The sequence below is a fragment of the Rhinatrema bivittatum genome, chromosome 1, assembly GCF_901001135.1.
Source record: "Rhinatrema bivittatum chromosome 1, aRhiBiv1.1, whole genome shotgun sequence".
Taxonomy (NCBI): Eukaryota; Metazoa; Chordata; class Amphibia; order Gymnophiona; family Rhinatrematidae; genus Rhinatrema; species Rhinatrema bivittatum.
Window position 1 is genome coordinate 618,716,909 of NC_042615.1, and position 27,098 is coordinate 618,744,006.

The 27,098-nt window shown below is 41.0% G+C and overlaps 1 protein-coding gene across 2 annotated transcripts in view; it reads right to left on the reverse strand.

The window, feature by feature from the left end:
* KCNN2 (potassium calcium-activated channel subfamily N member 2) overlaps positions 1 to 27,098 on the reverse strand; it is a 364,762-nt gene that overhangs the window by 108,122 nt on the left and 229,542 nt on the right. The window lies entirely within an intron of this gene.

Consider the following 27,098-nt stretch of genomic DNA (forward strand, 5'->3'; position numbering starts at 1 on the left):
AACTCTAGAAGGAAGCTCTCTTTGACACAATGCAAATATTAAGGGCATTAGCAGTGAAATTGTGAGACTGAGATCCTGTTCAGCATATCCTGGTTTATGAGCGAGGTTCATTCTTTTCAAGGTATGCAGAAATCAACCCGTTTGGAGACATTCCCCCCCCCCCCCCCCCCCCCGAAGAATGACCGGAAAACATCATATTCCCAAAGATGTTACGACTGTTAGTATGTCTGCTACTGTCCAGACAGGTATCTTGATCCACAATAAAGAACTATTTCATTGTAAAAGATGTCTGCAGGTCGACTCCCTCAGGAAACGTATGGCAGAACTCAGAAAGGAGGTGGCAAGACTAGGAAGCATTCAGGAGAATGAGGAATACGTTGATGAAATACTTAATGAGGCATCAAAGATAGAAAATTCAAGCAGAGGGGAAGGTGAAACTGGACCACAAGGTGACAGCTGGCCCAGTTTATTACAGCCACAAAACCTGACTCCTGACTCCAATTTTCTTTGAGCTGAAAATCTGATATGCAGCCCTAGAAGTGTAGATACCATAAGCCTAAAGAGGAAGATTTTAAACTAGGATCTTCAGGATTGAATGAACAAAGCCCTAAGGTAAGTAATAAAACTCAGGTAAGCAAATCTTTACACAATTAGGGCCTGATTTTAAAAAGCATGTATACGCTTAAAATTAGATTTTACATGTGTAAATGCAGTTAACCCACGTAAGTGGGCTTTTGAAAATTGTTACAATATATGCCATTGAATTGTCCATAGGATATTTATATGTAAGTGTACTTTAAGGGGTAGATTTTAAGAAAGTGCGCCTTCGCGAACTTTTGTTGGCGCACCAGGCGCAAACAAAAGTACGCTTGATTTTAGTAGATTCGCACGTAGCCGCGCGTATCAGCTAAAATCCAGGATCGGCGTGCGCAAGGCCGCCGATGTCGTGTAGCCGGCGCGCGCGCCGAGCCGTGCAGCCTGCCGCCGTTCCCTCCAAGGCCGCTCCGAAATCGGAGCGGCCTCGAAGGGAACTCGCTTTCGCCCTCCCCTCACCTTCCCCTCCCTTCCTCTATCTAACCCACCCCCCCGGCCCTATCTAGACCCCCCCCCTACCTTTGTCGGGGGATTTACGCCTCCTGGAGGGAGAAGTAAATCCCCGCACGCCAGCAGGCCGCTAGTGCGCCGAGACGCGACCTGGGGGTGGTTCCGGAGGGTGCAGCCACGCCCCTGGACCGCCCCAGGCTACAACCACGCCCCAGGCCCGCCCCCGAAATGCCGCGTCCCGCCCCCAAAATGCCGCACCGATCCGACACGCCCCGACACGCCCCCTCGAAAAACCCCGGGACTTACGCGAGTCCCGGGGCTCTGCGCGCGCCGGTAGGCCTATGGAACATAGGCGCACCGGCGCGCAAGGCCCTGCTCGCGTAAATCCGGGCAGATTTACGCGAGCAGGGCTTTTAAAATCCGCCCCTATGCGTGTAAATGAATTTTTAAAATTGTTATGGTAGTATGTTACCTTTACATGAGTAACTTCTTTTAAAATGACTTGCTTATAGAGAAATGGGAAAAAGGGCAACATCTGGAAAGCTATGTACAAAAATGCTCAAAGTATGTAAAGAGTCAGATTTAGAAGCAATCATGGAAGTAGCTGACTTGTACGTAATGGTTGCAAGGAGGCATGGTACATGGAAAACTATGATTGGGATATAGTTATTCAAGGCTACAATCTATTCAGGAAGAGAAGGATAAAAAGCAAGGGAGAAGGCGTGGCACTATATATAAAAAATAATATAAAAGCAGCAGAACTTGCAGGGTTTATGAGATAAGGAGGCAGCACCATGGCTTAATATGCAGAGATGGAATGGTACATCTATTTTTATTGGCATGATATACAGACCTCCATCATAGGCAGAAGAAATGGGAAAAGATTAATTGAACAATATTCACAAAATTGTTATGATAGGTGAGTTGCTACTGCTAGGTGATTTCAATCTGCCAGATATTGATTGGGGCATCCCAGCTGTGGTGTCATCTAGAAGCATGGAGATTTTGGTTTATCTATAGGAAGAACCATTTTGCAGTTGGTAACAGAACCAAGGGTTGGGACTAGACATGTTGCTTACAAATGGGGAGAATGTTTCAGATGTCATATTGGGGAATCACCTGGGATCCAGTCATCACAGAATGATATAGGTCAGTATTAGAGCACAAGCAGAAATAGTTCAATCAAAGGTGAGGGTCTTGGACTTCAGGAAAAACTAATGTTGTTACAATGAGGAAGTACCTCAAGGAGGCATTAATTAAATGGCATAAGCCAGGGGAAGTAGAACAGTGGGCAAGAGAAAACATAGATATTGTAAGAGCAACAAATGTTTTTGTTAGAAAAGTAAATAAAAGTAAGAGGAAAAAGATGCCACTGTGGTTTTCTAAAGAAGTGGTTGAAAGGTTAAAGCAAAACAGGTTAGAGTTCATAAATTACAAGAGGTTAAAAATCAGGAAGACAGGCAATAACATCTGGAAAAGATAAGAGAAGCTGGGAAAGTCAGGAGAGCAAAGGCGCAAATGGAAAAAAAAGAGCTAATACATAAATAGGGGACAAGCCTTTTTTGAAATCTGTTAGTGACAGGAGGAAGTACAAAGATGAACATGTAAGACTTAAAAGTTCAAGGTGAAGAATATGTAAAAGCTGTTGAGGAGAACAGAGAATTGCCTAACAAATGTTTCTGTTCAGTATTCATTAAGGAAGGCCTTGGAACACAACCTGAGAAAACAGCAACATATAGGAATGGAAATGTTAGACTTCAAACAATTTTTAGAAGACTGTGCTAAACCAATGGGGACAGATGGGATATATCCGATGGTATTAAGTAAACTTAGGAAAGTTCTGGCAGCTCTGCTGATTGACCTTAAATAATTCATTATAGAGTAAGGAATGGTTCCAAAGAACTGAAAAGAGACAGTAGTTCCTCTTCAAAAAACTGGAAGATAGGAGAAGGCTGGGAACTATAGGCCAGTTAGTCTGACCTCTTTGATTGTATGACCAGAGAGTTGGATCAGGGGAGAGCGCTAGATGTAGCATACTTGGATTTCAGTAAGGCCTTTGACAGATTTTTGCATAGTTGACTTAGAAATAAACAGCACATTTTTGCTTTGGGCCCTAAAGTGACCGACTGGGTTAGAAACTGATTGAGTAGGAGGTGCCAAAGAGTAGTACTAAATGGAGTTCACTCCAAGGAAAAGAGCATTACCAGTGGTATGGCACAAGGATCGGTCCTTAGATAAGTTATTTTCAACATTTTTGTAAGCAATATTGTGGAAGGATTTCTCTTTTTGTGGATGATACCAAAATCTACAAGGTAAACATGCAAGAAATTGTGAGGAGGTTGCTAGTGAAACTTGAGAAATGGTCTGGAGTCCATCAACTAAGATTTAATACTAAAAAATGCAGTCATGCAGTTGGGCTGCAAAAACTTAATAAAGGGGATGAAGTTCTTCTAAGCATGAAACAAGAAAAGGATCTGGGAGTGATTGTATATAATGATCTTAAGATGACCATACAGGTGAATAAAATTAAGGCAACAGTCAGAAAGATGCAGGTGTGCATAGGGAAAGGAATGGTCAGCAGGAAAAAAAAAAGAGGTGATATTGCTCCTATGTAAGTCCCTGGTGAGACCTCATTTGGAATACTGAGTACAATCTGGAGACCGCATCTTCAAAATGATATAAACAGGATGAATTTGGTCCAAAGAGTAGCTACAAAAATGGTGAGTCACCTTCATTCTAAAGCATATGGTGATAGATTTAAAGATCTAAACATGTATAGCCTAGAGGAAAGACAGGATAGGGGAGATCGAGAAATTTAAATACCTCCAAGGTATCATTATACAGGAGGTGAGCCTCTTTTAATGTAAAGCAGGCTGAGGAACAAGGAGTCATGGTCTAAACCCCACCCTTTTGGTGTAATAGAGTGATGCCCTCCATTACAGTGGCTGAGGCTGAGGCCCCGGTGTTGGGCCTGGGTCAGGACTAGACCCGGGCATCGGGACAGGGTCTTCAGGTCAGGTCATGGCATCAGGCCTGGGTCTGGGTCGAGCCCCCGTGTCGGAACCTGGCCTGCAGGTTGGGTCACGGCAGCAGACCTGGTTTCTAGTCAAGGTCCCAGAGTTGTGACATCGGGCCTGGGCTTGGGCTCTCACCTAGGCTGAGGCCCAGGCATGGGGGGGGGGGGGGGATTCTGGCCCTGGCATTTTTCCGGGAGGGTGGGAAGGAGGCCTCGTTTTCATTTTTTGACCTTTTTTTTTATTGTTTGATTTATTTTTTTCACATGAATGAAACGAAATGAGCAATTCATAAATAAAAATTCATGGGGACAAACCCTTCTGAAAACGAACTGAACACGAAAATGAATTTTTTCCCCCTGCACATCCCTGCTAACTCAAACACACAAAAAATGTATTTCACTCTGTATGTTTAAACTGTCTCAGTTTAAGGTTGTCAGTAGAGTCTTAAAGTTGTAACCTGTACAGATAATGCAAGTACAGCTTTGTTTTGTGATGAGACCTTTATGCCCTACCATTGCATATTAACCTATATTTTTTCCTTCTCCATATATACAAGTGTTTAATCTAGAACACCTTTGATCTTTTTATACTGAAGCTGTATAAAAGACAGGGATCATTATTTTCTCCCTCTCTGTGTTTTTTGTTTCTCTTGAATGTTGTGGTATAAAAAAATGTATCGCTTTCACATAAATCATCCTTTCCTGAATTTAAAATATGAGGTGCACAACCCAGATTTAATATTAGGAATGCATATTTAAAGAAGAGGTGGGCTCTTCGCTTGCCTTCTCAAATAGCACATTTATTTTAACCTGGATTTTACTGGAGATAATGACAATATCCCAGAACAATATTCCATCCAGGAAGTTAAAAGATATTTTAGCTCCAAATTGTTGCGCCGGGAGGTGGACCCTTGGCCTGGTGCAGGATTGGTAGGCTCCCTGGTCAGACCCAGAGAGTGCCTGCCACCAGGAGGCGAAGCACAGGAGGACACAGAGGCTAGCTGGAACTTCACCAATAGCAACCCGGGGTTCCCTCAGATTGAGCCCTTGGTTACCCGGGCTGCCTGGTCTTAGGTGGGCCTCGCGGGGTCTCTGAGAGATAAAGTTCAGAGGTGTGCCCACCATGAACAAGGGTGCGTGGTCGATGTTCAGGTCAAGGAGCTCATGAGCCAGAGAAGGCCAGAATCTTTGAATGGAGAGCGAGAATCAAGGCCAGAGTCAAGGATAGCATAGTCAGCCAAAGCAGGGGTCAATACCAGTGGTCAGTCTGTGGATAGTCAATCAGGCAAAGGTCAGGCTCCAGGCGGCGGTCAGACATGGTCAGTTTTGAGGTCAGTTCCAGGCAGCGTGCAGATGTGGTCAGTAGACAGGCAGAGATCGGTTCTGGGCAGCGTTCAGACGTGGTCAAAGAAACAGGCAGAGGTCAGTACCGAGAATACAGTCCAAATGGTACTACCTGGGGAGATGAAGGAACAGGAGGACGCTGGAACAGGAGGACTGGAACAAGACACTGGAACAAGACACTGAACAGAAGACTGAGACAAGGCACAGGAACAGGAAGGCAAACTTGCTATCACAAAGTATTTGACCTGATTGCCAAGGCATCGTGCCGGGGAATGGGCCTTGCCTCATATATTATAGAGTCATGTTGTCATCAGGGAGCGACTCGGCTGGGTTTCCTGTGCTCGGCCCTTTAAATGGCAGGAGGTTGGCCGCACGCGCGCCTAGGGGCGGATCCTAGGAGACGCTGGAAGCGGAGCCCTGGCGGGAGCTCCGCTGAGAGGTCTGCAATGACACCGGAGTTGGAGTGTGCTGAGGAGGGCGATGGGGACGGCCGGGACCAACAGCGGCAGAGAGGCCTGAGCTCGTGGATGGCTGAGAGAGGTGAGCAGGCCTGGCCACGGACTGGCTGCGGCCAGAAAGCACAACACTATTAGTGATTATGGGCTAAGGTACCACTGTAGTTTGCAAGAGGCTAATTTTTTTCCAAAGCTGATACCTCTCACACTTCCAGAAATTTTTAGCCTCTCATACTCTAACAAATGCCAAGAAAATATTCAACAGCCTTGTCAAAAATGCATTTTTATCTGATCCTTTCCTGTTTTTTACTTGGGCAAACTTCTTCAAATTTGCATTTAACCACTGTACGTTTCACACACACACACACACACACCCCATTCAATCTTAAATGTGCTTATACCTTCCCTCAGTGTCCTTTTTCCAGTAAAAATGGCACTTAGACTCTGAAAGAGTAGCTGCTCTGAACTCCTTCTCTCAGCTGTGCCTAGTACTGGGGGAATTCAGCGCTACTGCGGAGAGCAGAATTTGGGCAGAATTGCCATTTTATGCGCAGAATTGTCAAATTCTGCGCATAAAATAGCAGAGGAGACCCCCGGCATGCCGCGAACGGAGCACGCAAAGATGAAGGCCTGCATGTGCTGCGGGACGCACTCCACTCACGGCGAAGATGAAGGCCTGGGCGTGCCATTCGCGGTGAAGATGGAAGGCCCCCGTGTGCCACGAACGGAGTGTGCTCTGTTCGTGGCGAAGATAAAGGCCCCGGTGAGAGAGAATGTGTGTGTGTGTGTGTATGTGTGTGTGAGAGGAGAGGGAGAGGGATGTGAGAGAGGGGAGAGGGGTGTGAGAGAGGGGAGGGAGTGTGAGAGAGGAGAGGCGGTGTGAGAGAGGTGAGGGGAGGGTGAGAGCAGGGAGAGGGGTGTGAGAGAGGGGAGGGTGAGAGATAGCATGGGAGGGTAAGGGAGCAGGGGGGGGGGGATGCTTGAGTGTGGGTATCAGAGAGAGGGAGCCTAATGAGGAGATTGTGAAGGAGTATGTATGTGTGTGAGAGATTGGGAGCTCATGTATATGAAAAAGGGATCATGTGTATGTGAGGGTGCTAGCCTGTGAAGGGATTGTGTATGTGTGAGACAGAGCCTGTGTGAAGGGGTGCATGAGAGAGAGACATAGGTAGCCTGTGTGAGGATGTATGTGTGAGAGAGAAAGGGAGCTTGTGTGGGTGTTGATGCAAGAGAGAGGGCCCTGTATGAGGGGATGAGTGTGTGCACGAGAGTGAGGGAGCCTGTATGAGGGTGTGTGTCTGTATTAGAGAGAGGGAGCATGTATTAGAGAGAGGGAGGGACAGAGGGAGCCTGTTTGAGGGGCAGTACTGAGAACGGGGTCAAACTCTGGGACAGGCAATAGAGTGGAAGGGGTTGATCCTAGAGGTAGAGGGAAGGGATACTGACAGGTGGAGGAGTTGGGGCCTAAAAGGGCAAAGTGGCCAGGGAAGTAGGGAGAGCGAGTAGAAGGGACACTCTTACAGTGAATTTCTAGGGAAATTCTGCATCTTTAAGTAATATCTTTTTTCTCTATTAATTTAAAATGTAATTACTTAAAGACTGTCATGTAAATTGTGTTATTTTGACCAATATCCACTTATCACAAACTTACACTCAGTATTACCTTTTGAGTTTTTATCATATCATCACCATGCACTACTGTGTCATATTTATTCTCTTGGTTATTTATATTACCGCTCATATTTATGTACCGTCACATTCATTCAAATAGGCTTATTTATTTACTCTGCTACACTATTACTTTAATTGTATGAAATGTAAATATTGCATTGTTTAACCTCTCCCCTCTTCCAGTTCCAAGTTTATTTTCCCTGTTTTATTGTAACTTTCTCACACCTTTTAATTGATTCTCTGTATTTAAAGTTCACAGTTCTATTGGAAATATTTATTACGTTACGCTATACTTTACACACATTGTTATTTGTAAACCGGGTTGATGTGATGCCTATCATGAAACTCGGTATAACAAAAATAATAAATAAATAAATAAATAAATAAAATATAAAGTCTGCAGAATTTTACAGAATTTTAAATTATTTTGAGCAGAATTCCTCCAGGAGTAAACGCCTGTGCCCCACGTCTCTCTCTTTCTTCACGTGCTGCCCCTCTCTCAAAATGGTGCAATAATGAAAGTAAAATCTGGGCAGCTCTGCTCCTCCTTCCCAGCCCGGGGAGGGAGGAAAGAGCTCTCACAGCTGCCTGCGTATCTCCCCCATGCAGTAACATACTCAGTGAGAGAAATGGAAAAAGCATGCCATATCCCAGCAATACATTCTTATAGACTCAAGTCAGTAAAAAAAAATAAATTCTTTACCTCCTTATTTTCATATTTTAACCTCTGGTTACAATGGGATAAGGGCAAAAGGGGGCAGACTCAGGAGTGATCTAAGGAAATATTTCTCTGCAAAGAGAGTGATGGATTCATGGAACAGCATGCCAGTCCTGGTGGTGGAAACAAAGACAGTATCTGAATTCAAGAAAGCATGGGATAAGCACAGGGGATCTCTGAAGGAGTGGTAGGTATTGCAGAGTTGATTAGCTGGTATGGATGGGCAGAATAGACAGGCTGTATGGTCTTTTTCTGCCAATCCCATTTCTATGTTAGAATAAATGTATGCTTTTTACAATCTTAAACATACAGTTAATTAAAACCAGAGTTAGTACAAAAGTTAAAGAATTATCCAGACTGCATGACAGTATATAAATTCTGAAAGGACTGAATATTTTACATATATTTTAGAAAGCAATTTACATAAGGCACTGTATCAACATTAATGATTGCCATTTGTTGATGTATTTTGACAGAAAAATAAGTCATTAACAAAGTCCCTCAGCTCATTGCTGGGACAGAGAAGTCTTTCTTAAAGATATGTTAATTCTGGGGACTAGACTCATTTATTGGTGACTTTTACATTTTTTTCTTCATTATCTTTATTGTTTAATTATATCAGGATGGATATTGAAACATAGACGGTTAAATAAATATATCACAATAAATCACTAGTTAGCCAAAAAGTCTTATTCGGTTAACTTTAGGCCTACCACTGAATATTGCTACTTATTAGCAATACGTTAAGTTTAGGTTAGTGGTAGTGGTTGGCTGGGCAGGGTTTGAGCATAGATGTGGTATAGAATCTTAGAATCTCAAATTAGTTTGCCAAGTGGGGTCATGTAGATGTTAATAGGGATGTGCAATCGTTTGCAACGAAATAGGAAATAAAGATGATATTTCCTATTTCATTGCATTTCGGGGGGCTGACAAAACTAAAGGAAAACCCATGAAATTTCTTGTGGTTTTCCTATCATTTTTGGGGGGGGGGGGGGGGGAGAAAGGGCACATTTAAAAAAAAACAACAAAAAAACCCCCCAAACCCACCCCAACCCTTCAAATTTAATTAATTAATTACAAACCCCCACCATCCCGACCCCCCAAGACTTGCTGAAAGTCCCTGGTGGTCCAGCAGGGGTCCCGGGAGCGATCTCCCCCTCTTGGGCCATCGGCTGCCAGTAATCAAAATGGTACCGTGGCCCTTTGCCCTTACCATGTGACAGGGGCTACTGGTGCCATTGGTCGGCCCCTTCTTGGATTGTCAGGCCATCCATTGCTCCTATCATGTGACATAGTCTGGCAAGCGCTCATCACATTAGACTCTGGGTGCCTTCCATGAAATCAGCATCAGTTATATTGGGCCTTTTGCCATTACTCACCAGATAGGACCTGTCACATACCAATTGCGGCTACCTGCTTCACTGAAGATTCACAACATGTTTCACATTTCCCTTCTCAAGCCCTTAATCCTCTCCCAGATAGTGCCAGAGCCACCAGACCTATCCACAGAAGAGGAACAAGCTTATTATGTCAATGAAATACTGGACGTATGTCAATGGAAGAGAAGATGGGAATACTTGATCTCCTGGAGGGGTTATGGTCCAGAAGAAAACACATGAGAACCCGCCTTAAACATCTTGGATAAAAGCCTCGAAAAAAGCATTCCACGCTCTCACCCCAGAAAACCCAGGCTTCCGGGGGGGGGGGGGGGGGCCTTAGAGGAAGGGTACTGTTGCAATTGGCCGGCCATGGGCTTCCCCCATGGCCAGTCCTCCCTGGGAATGGAGGGGTTTACCTTGATGCTGCGATGCCTCCTGCAGCAGCGATGCAGCAGGCTGCCACACAGGATCAGCCACGCCACACAGGAAATGCTGCTTCCGCTGAGCGACCTTCCCTAGGTGTGCGCACATGTGTCTTTTCAAGATTAAAGGGCCCGTGGCAGGAAAGTCACTGTGGCACCTCCAGATGACCTCTCCTAGACAACCCAATAAAAGGACAGCCCAGACTAGCCATGGGTGCCTCAGCAAAGAGTCTTCTCTTGTGAGTAGCTAGTTGCTTGTGTTCCTGATCCTGTGTTCCTGGTTCCCGGTCCTTGGTCCTATTCTTGAGTTCCCATTCTGTTTCCCCTGCTTCTTCAGCTTCTCCTTCTGGACTGACTCTTTGGTTTGGACCTCGGCTTGCCTTGACACCGTCTTCTTCTTGGATCGCCTCCCAGCTGGCCTTGACCTCGTCTTGACCTTACTGAGTGGCACCCTTTATCTTTAGGGTTCCCATTATTATTTTTTGAACTTCTTATTCAATGTTTATGAGACCTTGGGGACATCTAGCAGCATTTTGAGCTGCCTCAACTTCCTCACATGGTATGTTCTGCTTGTATGGTTGGTGTCCCTCCTTTTTGGTATTTATTACCCATTTTCCATCTAGTACTATTGTTTGTGTTTCTATTTCAGTTACTTGGAGATATCAAGCTCTGTCAATATTATGTCATATGTTTATTCACTAGGTATGTTCCCCTTGCATTGTTTTTTGTATACTGTTTTCAGTTTATATCATGTAGCCTAATTGTATTTGTTTTATCCTGGATCCTTGCTTTTACCTATTTTTCTATTTATTTATAGTTTTTGGGCTCTTCTCCCTCCTGTAGCAGCTGGAGTGGTGAAACAAGGTCCGTGTCAGGGGACCTATGTGTATTTAACCTTTACAGAACTGCTTATTAAATAATTGCACTGCTCTATTACATTGATTGAATCTTCATTTGAAGTCTAAGGATCCTTATGCATCTTTGTGCTACACTTGATATAATGTGGGTGTTCCATTGTTTATTCCTCTCTTCTCCACCATTTTGTTTGCTATAAGAACTATTACATGAAAAATTCTACTCAAAAAAAATAAAACAATTCCAACACAATTCAAGAATGCTCTTCAATATCATACATTGCCTAACCAAATCCTCCAATGACCAGACATCACCAACCTCCAAGCTCTCAAACAACGACTTTGCAGATTTCTTTAAAGAAAAAATAAAAAACCTCATAAACAACAACAACAACACACAAGACCCGAATATACAAATCAATCAAACACCAAGCTGGCCCAACTTTGATTCATCAAATTCGATGTAAACCGATCTGATATGGTCTCTACCATGAAGGTCGGTATAGAAAAGTGTTAAATAAATAAATAAATCATCACTGGAAATCCAAAATATCATCAAAAAAATGAACCCAGCTAAGCACCCTATCGATAGCATACGCATACAGATGATCAAAGCCATTGAACCATCAATAACCAAAACGTTAACCGGTATCGTGAACCTATCCTTCACAGAAGGAAACTACCCCGACTGCCTAAAATCAGCAATTATCAAACCCATACTGAAAAAGACCAACCTTGATCCAGAAAACCCACTAAACTACCAACCCATATCAAATCTAGCTTTCATTGCCAAAATTATAGAAAAAATTGTCCATTCCCAATTCAGTGACCACTTGGAAAGGAACAACATCGTACTCCCCACGCAATTCGGCTTCAGGAAACAACTAAATACTGAATCACTACTCCTATCATTAAACGACACCATGCTCAAAGGATTTGACAATGGCCACAGCTACCTTCTAGTCCTACTAGACCTATTAGCAGCCTTCGACACAGTAAACCATTCAATACTGATTGACTGACTATCCGAAATTGGTGTAACTGAAAAAACCTTTCAATGGTTCTCATCCTATCTTTAACAAAGGACCTACCAGGTGTCAATCAATGACACCCTCTCAAAGAAAATAAACCTTGACACTGGAGTTCCCCAAGGCTCCGCACTATTAGCGACACTCTTCAACATTTATCTTCTCCCGATATGCCACTTCCTCTCAAACCTTAAACTGACTCACTTCATATATGCTGATGACATCCAAATACGTATCCCAATACACAACTCTCTGGAAGACACCTACAAAAAAACAGCCAATTACCTCACCAAAATAAAGCAACTACTAACCAACATGAGACTTATCCTAAACATTGATATGACAGAAATAATCATGTGGATAGAAAGAACAACCCTATGCACATTCCACCACTCAACATAATGAATCAAAATACAACAATCTCCCCTGTTACCCATGCCCACAACCTAGGAGTCATAATTGACAAGGAACTATCCTTCAAGAACCACATCTCCGCAAAAATCAAAGATGGATATCACAAACTCCTATCCTTATGACATCTAAAACCTTTCCTTTCCCCCAACGACTTCAGAACAGTCCTCCAACTACTCATCTTTTCCAACCTGGATTACTGCAATTCCCTGCTATTCAACTTACCTCTCACCACTATCCGACCTCTCCAAATCCTTCAAAATACAGCCGCCAAAATACTCACAGGAACGAAAAAATACAATCACATTACTCCAACTCTCATTTCACTATACTGGCTCCCAATAAAATACAGGATAGATTACAAAATACTATCCATAATACACAAAACAATATATGAAAAACAAACAAACTGGCTAAGTGCATCCATAAAACTCCACTCACCAAACCGAAATCTATGTTCAGCTAACAAAGGTCTATTAAAAATTCCACCTGTTCGCCACAAACAACTTACCTCAACTCGGAAGAGAGCCATATCCCTAGGAAGCCCGAACTATGGAACACCCTCCCAACCGAACTGAGAACACAGCAAAATCTAAAAACCTTCAAAACTCTGATCCAAGATGGCTGCACGTCGAGAGTAGGAGTGGTGTGTTCTCCTGCTACTAGCGCGAAATTCAGTGTTATCCTCTATTCTAAATGCCTCTAAAATGAAGGGGAAAATCAGGGTTTATCCCTCTACACCCCCACCATCATCGGCTATGCAGCAGGAAAATATCTGCTTCCTTACCTCATCAGCTTTAGAAACTCCAGGAGTCGAGGAGCCCTTGGTGCAGGGAACAGAGAGAGAAGTTCCTGCACCGGAGGAGACTATACTGAGCTCAGATCTAAGGCCAGCACCGACGCAGAGAGCAGGGTCATTGTTCCAAACCGACGCATTAAATGAAGGAACCTCTTCCGGGTCGTTTGCAACGATTCCAACTCTGACCGCAGATTGTCAGACATTACCAACAATTGCGGTTCCCTCTGATGAGATGACCAATGTGGAAACACCGAGATTCAGACTGGAAGAAGGGGCAACTGGGGTAAGTCCTAATGGTTTTATCCTGCAAATACCACAAGGGACCACCCCAGAATTAAAGCTCCTAATGATTCCTAAACATCCTGAGGTCGTCACCATGACTGCTTTATGGGACCTGATGGTGCGGTTAGCGACCACGGTGAACAATTTGAGTGTGAAAGTGGAGAGTTTGGCTTCCCAAAACACTCACACTTCACATGATGTTCAAAGGAAAATTGAACAGATTACATCGAAAGTAATGACTTTGGAGGAGAAAGAACGAAAGAACTTAAAATTTAAAGCTGCAGTTGTCAAAGATGAGTTTCTAGCTAGAAGAGTGGAATCTCTTGAAAATGCCTCTAGGCATTTAAATATTACTATCCTACATTTTCCTCATGTTTTGGGTGAAATCCCCTATGTTTCCTTGAAAAGATTTATGAAAGAGGTTCTTGGCTTCGAAGAAGAAAATTTGCCTACAATAAACAAATGTTATTTCTTGCCAAAAGTAGCTTCAACATCTAATAGAATTAACCTTCATGAAAATTTGACTGAAATATTAGAATGTTCTACAATAGAGGTATTAGATAGAGCCACTCTATTGGTTTCTTTGATATCTCTGGTGGATGTATAAACAATTATGAGAAACTACTTTAGGAAGTTCCCGACCTCTTTTCTCAATGAAAATGTAAACATTTTTCCAGACCTCTCCTTGCTAACACAAGAGAGGCACAGGGGCTTTTTAGCATTGCGCCAGGAAATAATCTCGCTGGGATATAGTTTTAAGTTAAAATTTCCATGTAAGGGAGGAATTCGAGCGGAGAAACCTCTCCGTTGAGAGGAGAGGAGAGGCCAGAAGGGTTTTAGTCGCTGCGCTTGTTGTAACATCAAAAGCTGGTAACACCGGACTATCCCAAGGCCACGCCCCTCTAGTGACGTCATCCAGGGGAGCCGGAACGCAGGATAAATTCGGGACAGGTGTGACCCTGAATCGGAGGAATTCGAGCGGAGAAACCTCTCCGTTGAGAGGAGAGGAGAGGCCAGAAGGGTTTTAGTTGCTGCGCTTGTTGTAACATCAAAAGCTGGTAACACCGGACTATCACAAGGCCACGCTCCTCTAGTGACGTCATCCAGGGGAGCCGGAATGCAGGATAAATTCGGGACAGGTGTGACCCTGAATCGGAGGAATTCGAGCGGAGAAACCTCTCCGTTGAGAGGAGAGGAGAGGCCAGAAGGGTTTTAGTCGCTGCGCTTGTTGTAACATCAAAAGCTGGTAACACCGGACTATCCCAAGGCCACGCCCCTCTAGTGACGTCATCCAGGGGAGCCGAAACGCAGGATAAATTTGGGACAGGTGTGACCCTGAATCGGAGGAATTCGAGCGGAGAAACCTCTCCGTTGAGAGGAGAGGCCAGAAGGGTTTTAGTCGCTGCGCTTGTTGTAACATCAAAAGCTGGTAACACCGGACTATCCCAAGGCCACGCCCCTCTAGTGACGTCATCCAGGGGAGCCGGAACGCAGGATAAATTTGGGACAGGTGTGACCCTGAATCGGAGGAATTCGAGCGGAGAAACCTCTCCGTTGAGAGGAGAGGAGAGGCCAGAAGGGTTTTAGTCACTGCGCTTGTTGTAACATCAAAAGCTGGTAACACCGGACTATCCCAAGGCCACGCCCCTCTAGTGACATCATCCAGGGGAGCCGGAACGCAGGATAAATTCGGGACAGGTGCGGCGCGCAGCCGCCGGCGCGCTGCCGAAGCTGCGCGCCAAAGGGGCGCGCCCCTTGGTAAGAATTTTTGTTTGGCATGTAATTTTGTTTCTATATGGGTAAGAAAAGGAAGGCTAAATTGTGGACTTCTTCGCCTGCTGTACAAGTGGCAAGGGGTCCCATAGACTCTCATGTAATAAGACGAGTGAGTCAATCTGCTCGTGAATCTATCCCTGATATATCTTTCTCTTCAGGTGCATCAGACAGCCCTGGCCAAGTGCAGCAATCTCAATCCTTGATGGATCTTCCTATCCAACCAGTCCCAAATTTTTCACAAGCAGTTATTAATCCAACTGCGAGTGATATTTCCAACCCCATTCGTGGTAGTGAGGTAGAATTAGATGGGGATATGGTGAGTTCGGGACTACATAGTGTAGTTACAGAATCCATAGACCCACAAAATATTACATTGGGAGATGTTTGGAGAGCAATTACTGAGCTTCAGAAGATAGTTTCTAATGCTGTTAGTCAGAATAATAAAACTTCTGTGGAAATTAAAAATACTTTAGAAATACATGATTGTTGTTTAAAACAATTAGAGGAGATGGGGAAAGAAACATCAGCGCAAGTTTCATCTTTACAAGCTATAAATAATTCTCATATTAAAGATAGTTTGTTAATCCACAAGCAGATGGAGAATCTGGAAAATGAATTAAGAATTAGGAACTTAAGATTCCTGAATTTTCCTGTTACCAGACTCTTATCTGCGACTGAGTTATTTAAAAAATACCTAACGGAAGTTTTGTCAATTTCGACAATAGACGATAAAAGTATATCAAAAATATATTATGTTATGAACACCAGATTAAGGAGCCAGGTGGAAGGGGAAGGTATGGACCTAGTCCAGCAGCAGTCACCTAATTTAACATCCTTTTTGGAATCATCAATGGATGATATTCCACAAAGATCTACACTTTTGGTAACTCTGTGTAGAGAAAATGATAAGAATTTAATAATGCAAAAATATTTTAGGAATAAGGATTTCTTATTCTGCGGACAAAGGGTCCAGATATTTCCTGATGTGTCACGGCACACACAATTAAGGAGGAAACAATTTCTGAACATGAAGCCCAGAGTATTGACTCTGGGAGCCACGTTCTTTTTAAAATTTCCCTGCAAATGTGTGGTTGTCCTTCATAAGAATAAGTTTATTTTTCATGACCCCACCCACCTGGAAACCTTTCTGGAAGATAAAGAAAAAGATTGAGATATAGGCTGTTTAAAAAAAATATTCTCCCGTATGTAACGAGTATGTTGCAGAATATTTGTGGTTATTTTTTTTTTTCCTTTTAAATTCCTCCCATGTTGTGGACTAGGAGTTTTGATGCTAATAAGGATGTTAAGAGATTGTGGAAATATTGTTTCTTTGCATACAAATTTGTTCTTTTGATTTTACAACTGTATTGTTTAAAATCTTTAATAAAGTATAAATTAAAAAAAAAAAAATTCCATGTAAATGTGTGTTAAAGAGGGGGGCAAAAGTAAATGTATTTTTTACCATAGAACAATTGAAATCCTTTTTGCAGTCAAAAATGCCTATCACTTCTTCTCCCATAAATATGTAACAAATATGTAATAGCTGATAGATGTGCATGTTTTTTTTCAGTTTGTGTTACCTAGAAATATCTCTCTTTAATTTTGGATCCAATAGAGTAAAATACTATATTGATTTATGGATTAAGAAAGTAAAGATTGTTTATGTTTTCTCAGTTTGAAATAATGTAATAGAAAATGTATCTATCACTTTATCTTTCTGTTTTTCAATATTTGCAAAATTTAGTTTTTGTAATGTAAAAAATTGATAAAGTATTAAAAAAAAACAACCCTTCAAAAAAGAGCTAAAAACTTGGATGTTCACCAAAGCCTATCAAAACACCCAATGACTCTATGCTACAACTCCATTCCCTTCCGGCCCATATAAACATGCAGAACCAATACAAAGCATGTAATTTAACCTGTACAGTTTAACAACCGAACTATGTTTATAACGACTATGATAACTATGTTAACAAGCACGTGAACTTCTGAACACTCTGTTAAACCTCAAAACTTTGTAAACCGTTGTGATGGCGAAACCGAATGACAGTATATAAAACTCGATAAATAAATTTATTTATTTATTTATATTTATTTAGAATTTTTATATACCGATATTCATGAAACATATTACATCGGTTCACATTTAACAGGGGAGATAATACATTTAACTGAGAGTTAAGAAAAATACAGTTACATTTAAATAAGGGATATAGTATATCTGGGGAGTGTAAGAAGAATAAAGGTTAGATGAAATAGGAGCGGTTATGTTAAGAGGGAGAAAAAAAGGAGTAACTATATTACAGTAGCTTGTATGCTTTTTTTTTGGGGGGGGGGGTAAGAGGGAATAAGGAGAAACTTCTAGACTGAACAGACTTTCCAACTTCAATGTACTTTAATACTCACTTTAAGGTGAATTTTCAAAGAGTTGCATACATGAAAATAAGCAAATACACGTATAAATGGCATATACTTGCATGTATGCTTTTTTATAAACCTCAAAATACAACTGTACAAAATATATCTGTAAGTACGGATATGCGAGTAAATCTGTGCATGTAAAAAAGGATCGGGTCGGGGGGTTTCAGGGAGGGGCAACATTTACACAAATAAATTGATATTTTATAAGAAATGTATGCATAAGAATTTTACATCTTACTCGTGTAAATTTACATCTACTCTATATCTGGAGAAAATAATTATATTTATTTATTTATTTATTTGATGAGTTTTATATACCGTTATTCGGTTGAGCCATCATAACGGTTTACAAAAGTGTACAATATCTTGTAACTGAGCATTAGTAAGAACAGTAAACAGATTCTTAACAGATGGGTAGCAGTACAAAACCAATTATAAACATCTTAAAAGTGAAATACTAACTGAGTGGAGAGTCTGCGTAAAATGGGAGAAGCTGAGGCTAAAGAACCAGGAGGGCTTTGATGGCTTGCAGATGGATTGGGTGAACTGGTAAACTAATTGTTAAAATTTGTAATTTCATTGCTGCACGTATTCTGGAAAATCTCCCCATTTGCACACGTAAAAGCTGACTTATGTGGATCAAATGTGTACAAATTATGCAGGTAAAATCTCCACGTATATAAATAAATATATTTTTAAACTCTTTATTTATAATTTTCAAAAGAAATTTCCATTGCAAGCATTCACTTGAAAACATAAAGATATGTATAATACTCTAATTACAAAAAAAAAAAAGAAGAAAAACAAGCATAAACAAAACTCAAAAGCCTATACTGGACTTCAAAAGGCTTAAGGAAGGCTCAAGGGACAAAATAAAAGAACAAACCCTCAAATGATTCAACTGCCTGCTAGAAATATACAAATTAAAGCCATCTTACATAAATTAAACTAATGTGGAGGCAAGCTGAACAGTGATTCTAGAATCTAACAATGCATTTAACTTGGATGGCTCAAAGAAAATGTATTTGTTATGCTCAAACCTAATAATGCATTTAGCAGGGTAGAGAGATCACCCCCCTCCCCAGACTAGCAAAAGTAGCACAATAAGCTAAAAAAAAGCCTTCCTTCTAATCTGCGTCTGTCTACAAACATCTGGAAAAATCTGGATCTTCTGATCCAGAAAATGTGCATCTTTGTTACAAAAATACAAATGCATAATTAAATTTGTAACAAGTTCAGACAAACAAGAAATTGACAAAGTACCAGTAGCACGTTCAGATATATATTGGTCAGTTAATTCAAGAAAAATATTTAAATTTAAAGCTTCCTGGAGAAACAGAGACCAGATCCTTTGCAGAACCTTCTTCTTTTCCTCACATGAAATATATAGAAGATTTTAGAAAATGAAGGTAAGAAACCTCATTTCTACCCCAAATTTCTTTTAAGTATTTTTTAATAGCTTGTTGAGGGCCAATTAATGCGAAAAGGGGAAATTCAGCAAATAAAGATTAAGATATCTGCAGTACATTTATTCTCAAACATCTCCAATTTCCTATTAATTACAACACTGTGTTTAATAACTGCAGCTTGAAATTTCTGATGGGTCAGGTCAAGAGCTCCCAGAAGCTTTATTTTAGATTCTTGATCCGAGAGTGTGGTCTGACTGGTAGTAATCTGACACTGCATTACCTCCAAATGGGAAGAAAAAGAACAAAATGCTTCATTAACTGTAGCATTAAGGGTCACTATATAGCCTGTCATACATCCTCCAGGCTAATTTGGGAAGTCCCCTGGATACCAGTGGCTCTGGCATGTGGGGCCCATATGAAACTCAAAGCAGTCCGACTAAATCTCTGCCCTGGCACAGTCCAACAAGGGACCAACACGAGCCCAAGAGCCCGGTGCCATTGGTGATCTACAGCTGTCAGGGCTTAAAGGTATTTCTTCCTCTAGCTGAGGCAATGCTACCCCCTCCAGCAGCTCCAGCAATGAAGAGTTCCCCTGACATAGTGGATTCCACAGTCGATGCCAACATTTGAGTAATAATGTGTTGAACCATCTGAGAAGGGGGCCGAAGAAAGGTGAACACTCCCATTTCTTTTACCCAAAGAAGGACTAAGAAAACAATGTCAACAAAACTGAGGGAGCTCCTCTAGCATGCAGAACAACTTCCTGGTCAAAACTGGCATAAAACAGCATGCCCCTTTGGTGCACAGCTTAGATACCAGCTTTGAAGGAGAGGAGGCGTGAGATGATGATGTCAGCTTAATGTATCAAAGTCTCCAGCAGAAAAAGTGTTCCAAGAGCATGACCAGGAACAAGATGGTGAGCCCTCCAAAAGCTCCATTCACCAGCAGGGCACCAACTTTGAAGGAAAGGATGCGCGAGATTACGACATTGGCTCAGTGCATCGGGTCTCCAGTGTGAAGGTGTTTGGGGATCATGACCAGGAGGAAGATGGTGAGCTCTCCAGAGGCTCAACTCACGTGCAGGGCTCTGAATTTGGAGGAGGCACGAGATGATGACATAGGCTCAGCATGTCAGGTCTCCAGCAGGAGAGGTATTCTGGGAGCATGTCCAGGAGGCAGATGGTAAGTCCGCCAGAAGCGCATGTATATTTTTAAAGTTAGACAAATGAATAAGTGAGTATAGCAGCTGGATGCTATTTACATAAGAAAATAAGATATGCCATACTGGAACAGACCAAGGGTCCATCAAGTCCAGTATCCTATTTCTAACAGTGGCTAATCCAAGCCACAAGTACCTGGCAAACTCCAAAACATTAAATAGATGCCATGCTACTAATGCCGGCAGCAAGCAGTGGCTATTCCCTATTGATTATTAACAGTTTATGGACTTCTCCTCCAGGAACTTATCCAAACCTTTTTTCAACCCAGCTACACTAACTGCCTTAACCACATCCTCAGGCAATGAATTCCAGAGCTTAATTGTGCATTACATGAAAAATAATTTTCTTTGATTTGTTTTAAATGTGCTACTTGCTAACTTTGTGCAGTGCCCCCTAGTCCTTGTATTATTTGAAAGAGTAAATAACTGATTCAAATGCACTTGTTTAAGTCTTTTCATGATTTTATAGCCCCTCAGTTGTCTCTTCTACAAGCTGAACAGCCCTAACCACTTTAGCCTTTCCTCATAGGGGAGCAGTTCCATGCATTTTATCATTTTTGTTGCCCTTTTCTATACTTTCTCCTGTGCAACTATATCTTTTTTGAGATGCAGCGACCAGAAATGCATATAGTATTCAAGTTGCAGTGATACAGAGGCATTGTGACATCCTCCGTTTTATTTGCCAATTTCTACCTAATAATTCCTAACACTGGGGCTCATTCTTTAAAATGCAATGAGCTGTTATTGCGTGCGTTAGTTAAGATTTAAATGAGGGGAAGAGGCGGGGTTAGGGTGGGGTAAAAAACATTTTTATTCCAGTACCGCTGCGGGTGATAATGTGTTACACATTCTCGCCAGCAGCAGCACCAGAAATAACACCATCTTTTGCTGTGGCACGATGGGGGAGAAAGTGTGCGGCGCAGCCGCATCCACAGTGGACTGCACACTATCGTACCCCTGTCCCTTTTTTTTTTTTTTTGGAACAATTATTTGCTTTTTAGAGCGCCAAAGCATACTGAGCTGACAATTTCAATGTAATATCAACTATGACGCCAAGATCTTTTTCCTAGATGTTAACGCCTAACATTGTGTAACTACAGCATGGGTTGTTTTTCCCTATATGCATCACCCTGCACTTGTCTACATTATATTACATCTGCCATATGGATGCCCAATCTACCAATCTTGCAAGGTCCTCCAATTTGTCACATTCTGCTTGTGATTTAACTACTCTGAATAATTCTGAGTCATCGCTGATTTGATCATGTCACTCATCATACCCCTTTCCAGAACATTTATAGATATATTAAAAAGCACCAGTCCAAGAATAGATCCCTGAGGCACTCCTCCTTTTTCCTCTGTGAAAACAGACCATTTAATCCTATACCGTGTTTCCTAACTTTTAACCAGTTTGCAATCCAAGAAAGGACATCATCTCCTATCCCATGACTTTTTAGTTTTCTTAGAAGTCTCTCATGAGGGACTTTGTCAAAGGCCTTCTGAAAATCCAAATACACTACATCTACCTTTCACCTTTATCCACATGTTTATTCACCCCTTCAAAAACATGTAGCAGATTTGTGATATAAGACTTCCCTTGAGTAAATCCATGCTGGCTGTGTCCCACTAAACCTCGTCTATCTATATGTTCTGTGATTTTATTCTTTACAATAGTTTCCATGATTTTTCCCAGCACTGAAGTCAGGCTCACTGGTCTATAGTTTCCATGATCACCTCTGGAGACCTTTTTAAATATCGGGGTTATATTGCCCATCTTCCAAGCTTCAGGTAAATGGATGATTTTAATGATAGGTTACAAATTACTTGTAATATGTCTTAAATTTCATTTTTTACTTCTTTCCGAACCCTGGAGTGTATACCATCTAGTCCAGGTGACTTGCTACTCTTCAGTTTGTCAGTCTGCCTACTACATCTTTCAGGTTTACTGTGATTTGCATCAGTTTAACTGAATTGTCACCCTTGAAAACTGTCTCCGGAATGGGTATCTCCCCAACATCCTCATCAGTAAACAGCGAAGCAAAGAATTCATTTTTTCTTTCCACGATGGCCTTATCTTCCCTAAGTGCTCCTTTAACCTCTCAAATATCTAATGGTTCAACTGATTCCCATGAAGTCTTCCTGCTTTGGATATATTTTAAAAGGTTTTTATTATGAGTTTTAGTCTCTATAGTCAACTTCTTTTAAAATTTTCTCTTAGCCTGTCTTATCAATGACTTATATTTAACTTGCCAATGTTTATGCTTTTTCCTGTTTTCTTCAGATGGATCCTTCTTCTAGTCTTTGAAGGAAGATTATTTGGCTAAAATAGCTTCTTTTACCTCACCTTTTAATCATGCCAGCAATTGTTTGGTCTTCCTTCCACCTTTCTCAATGCATGGAATATATCTGGATGGTATTTTTTAACAATGTCTATACCTGTTGTAAGCTCTTAACATCTGTAGCTGCAACTTTTAGTTTTTCTCTAAATATTCTTGCCATTTTATCAAAGTTTCCCTTTTGAAAGTAATTCTAGAGCCATGGATTTACTTATTATCCCCCTTCCAGTCATTAATTAAATTTGATCATGTTATGATCACTATTGTCAAGCGGTCCTACCGTCATTATTTCTCTCACTAAATCCTACACTCCACTAAGAATTGGATTTAAAATAACTCCTTCTTATCAGTTTCTGAACCAATTGCTCCATAAAGCTGTCATTTATTCCATCCAGGAACTTTATCTCTCCAACGTGTCCTGATGTTACATTTACCCAGTCAATATTGGGGCAATAGAAATCTCCCATTGTTACTGCACTACCAATTTGGTTAACTTCCCTAATTTCTCTTAGCATCTGTCTTATCATTTTGGCCAAATAGAGGTAGTATATTCCTATCACTGTATTCTTTCCTAATACACATGGCATTGCTATCCATAAAGATTCTGTTGTACATTTAGGGGAAGTAACCGCCGTCATAGCAAGCTACTCCCACGCATGTTTATCCAGCCTGTGCAATTCAGTCCTTGTTGGTTGTTGTCCGAATATAAATCATCTTTTCATCATTCCCCCTGCCGTTGAAGCAGAGAACTATGCTGGATATGCATTGAAAGTGAAGTATCAGGCTTATTTGGTTTTGGGTAGTAACCGCCATATCAAGTAAGCTACTCCCTTGCTTTTTTGTGGATGCAAATCCTTTTTTTCACATTTCCTCTTGCCGTTGAAGCATACAGCAATGTTGGAGTTGCATTAACCGTGTATATGTTTATTGATTAAGGATATTAATCTCCAGGTAGTAGCCGTCATTCCCGCAAGCCGCCCCCATGCCTCTTCACTTCATTCACATCCTCTAGACTTTATGGATCCACAGTGTTTATCCCATGCCTCTTTGAAATCTTTCATAGTTTTGGTCTTCACCACTTCCTCCGGAAGGGCATTCAAGATTAAACAATTTCTTTGCTTCAGTGTTTACTGAAGAGGATGTTGGAGAGATACCTGTTCTGGAGAAGGTTTTCATGGGTGATGATTCTGATCAACTGAATCAAATCATGGTGAACCTGGAAGATGTGGTAGACCTGATTGACAAACTGAAGAGTAGTAAATCACCTGGACTGGATGGTATATACCCCAGGGTTCTGAAAGAACTAAAAAATGAAATTTCAGAACTATAAGTAAAAATGTGTAATCTATCATTAAAATCATCAGATGTACCTGAAGATTGGAAGATGGCCAATGTAATGCCTATATTTAAAAGGGAAGTCTTGCATCACAAATTTCCTACATTTTTTTGAAGGGGTGAATAAACATATGGACAAAGGTGAACCGGTAGATGTAGTGTATTTGGATTTCCAGAAGGCGTTTGACAAAGACCCACTTGAGAAGCTTCTAAGAAAACTAAAAAATCATGGAATAGGAGGCAATGTCCTTTTGTGGATTGCAAGTTGGTTAAATGACAGGAAACTAACAGTGGGATTAAATGGTCAGTTTTCAAAGTAGAAAAAGATAAACAGTAGAGTGCCTCAAGGATATGTACTTGGACTAGCACTTTTTAATATATTTATAAATGATCTGGAAAGGGGTACGATGAGTGAGGTGATCAAATTTGCAGATAACACAAAATTATGCAGAGTATCTAAATCTCAAGTGGATTGTGATGAATTGCAGGAGGACCTTGTGAAACTGGAAGACTGGGCTTCCAAATGGCAGATGAAATTTAACTTTGACAAGTGCAAAGTGATACATATAGGGAAAAATAATCCTTGCTGTAGTTATACAATGTTAGGTTCTATCTTAGGAGTTATCAACCAGGAAAGGATCTAGGCTGCATAGAAGATAATGCATTGAAATCATCAGCCAGTGTGCTGTGGCAATCAAAAAAGCAAACAGAATGTTAAGAATTATTAGGAAGGGAATGGAAAATAAAACGGAGGATGTCATAATGCCTCTGTATCACTCCATGGTGAGACCGCACCTTGAATACTGTGTGCAGTTCTGGTCATCGCATCTCATAAAGGATATAGCTGCACTGGAAAACGTGCAGAGTAGGGCGACTAAAATGATATGGGGCATGGAACAGCTGCCCTATCAGGAAAGGCTAAAAAAGTTAGGGCTGTTCAGTTTGGAGAAGAGACGACTGAGTGGTGATATGACAGAAGTCTACAAAATCATGAAAGGACTTGAACAAGTTAATGTAAATCAGTTATTTACGCTCTCAGAAAATAGAAGGACCAGGGGGCATTCCATGAAGTTAGCAACATAGCTCATTTAAAACAAATCAAAGAAAATTATTTTTCACTGAGCACATAGTAAAACTCTGGAATCCATTGCCAGAGGATGTGGTTTCAGCAGTTAGTGTTACTGGATTTAAAAAAGGTTTAGATAAGTTCCTAGAGGTTAAATCCATAAACTGCTATTATGGTAATTAATAAGCAATAGCAGCTTGTGATCTATCTAATGTTTAGGTACTTGCCAGGTACTTGTGACTTGGATTGGCCACTGTTAGAAATGGGATACTGGGTTTGATGAACCCTTGATCTGGCATGTCTTATGTTCATATGTTCTTATGTAAAAGAAAGCCGGGGGTGGGGATATTTTTGAGAGAATACACCAGGGATGTAGGAAGGGCAATGATGGTGGTGAGAGAGGGCAGAAGGGATGGTGGTTAGAAGAGAAGAATAGATTTGTTTGATTTTAATATTTCGCATGTAAAATGGATTTTAATTCCTACTTTATGAAACAACTTAATCATAATGTAGCCTAATGACATTTGAATTAAAAATATGCACATTTGCATCATTGCTTGTAGGCAACGTCTCTAAAATCAATGAATTAGTTAGGGTTTCCATGCAAATAACAGTACATATTATGCAATGATAGGCAAAACGGTCAGGATTAGATATGAATGCCATTTCTTTCTCGATTGTGATAGTTGCTATACAGCACAGACTGGAAGAAGGGAATTCCCGGTGATTTGTCCTGGTTCTGATCTAATCCAATCTAATCTGACCCAGCCTACATTTTTTCAATTCCTTTTTGATTTATTAAAATTTATAACCCACATATATCACTAGGCTTTGAAACTGCTGACAGATCATAAGCATACATAATAAAAATAAGTACAAACCGTGTTATTGATATAAACAAACAAATAAACCCCTCTGACCAATTGAAGGAGCACTCAGTTACTGTTATAGACTGCAAAAGCCTTTTTAAAGATATTTGTTTTTAGAGCCTTCTTAAAAGCTTTTTCATAGGCTTTCATTTGAAGTGAGTCAGGCAGGGAATTCCAGAAAACTGGACCATTTGCTGAAAAAGTTCTACCATGTGGATAAAGTAAACTTTATCCACATGGTTAATTTTAATAGGATATTCAGCCCAAAAATGCTTAGGGTAAATATCTGGTTTAAAATTAACCAATCACAATTTTCTAGTTAACTTTAGACTTGCAATATGATCAACCACAGTTACCCCGGTAATTCTGGCTGACCAGCTAATATTAGTGTTGACTAGTCAAAGTTGAATCATGCCTCAGAATTGGCCCACAGGACTGCTTGGGCAACAATTTCCCGAAACAAAATTTAGTCAATTAGTTGGTTGGTGCGGGGTGGGGGGTTGTGAAGATGGGAAAGTCAAAGATTGAAAGTAAGTCTGACTCCAAAAACTTTGAATATCTATCCCTAAGATTTTCGCTCAGAAACACTAAGACTTTTCTCCCAATTTGTGTTTATGGGGGGAAAAATGCCTTAGTAAATCAGGTCCAAAACAATGAAAAATTAAAATCCCTTTAGTACATTTCAAACTCAGTATACACTATCCAATCCTGGGCAGTTTTAGCAAACCCTGATTTGAGTGAAGGGTCAGACTTTTGACTATTTATTTTAAAAAACTGTAGCGTGAACATTCCAATGTTCAAAGCAGAGAACAGTAAAGCACACATAATAAAAACAAATGAAAATAACAAAATTGCAAATCACAGCATAACATACAATTAACACGTTAAGTAAATGTATGGCCTCTAATTATAGTGCTGAATATTTGGACAAATAAGAGCAAAAAGCCTGTTGAAATAGGAAAGTCTTTAGGGTTTTATGCAAACAGGTCATTAATTTTGATCAAGGCTATTGAAATGTCATAAATGCTAGTTAAATCTCTCTGATACAGCAGTACATTTTATATTTCCACACCAGAGTTCAGTCAAAGTCTGGCCATATTTTGAAGAACAACATTTTCACCCACATCTAATATGGATATTCTGTGCCTTTAGGGATGGATTTTAAAAGGGTTACACGCGCGCCGAGCCTATTTTGCATAGGCACAGCGACACGCGCAAAGCCCCGGGACACGCGTATGTCCCAG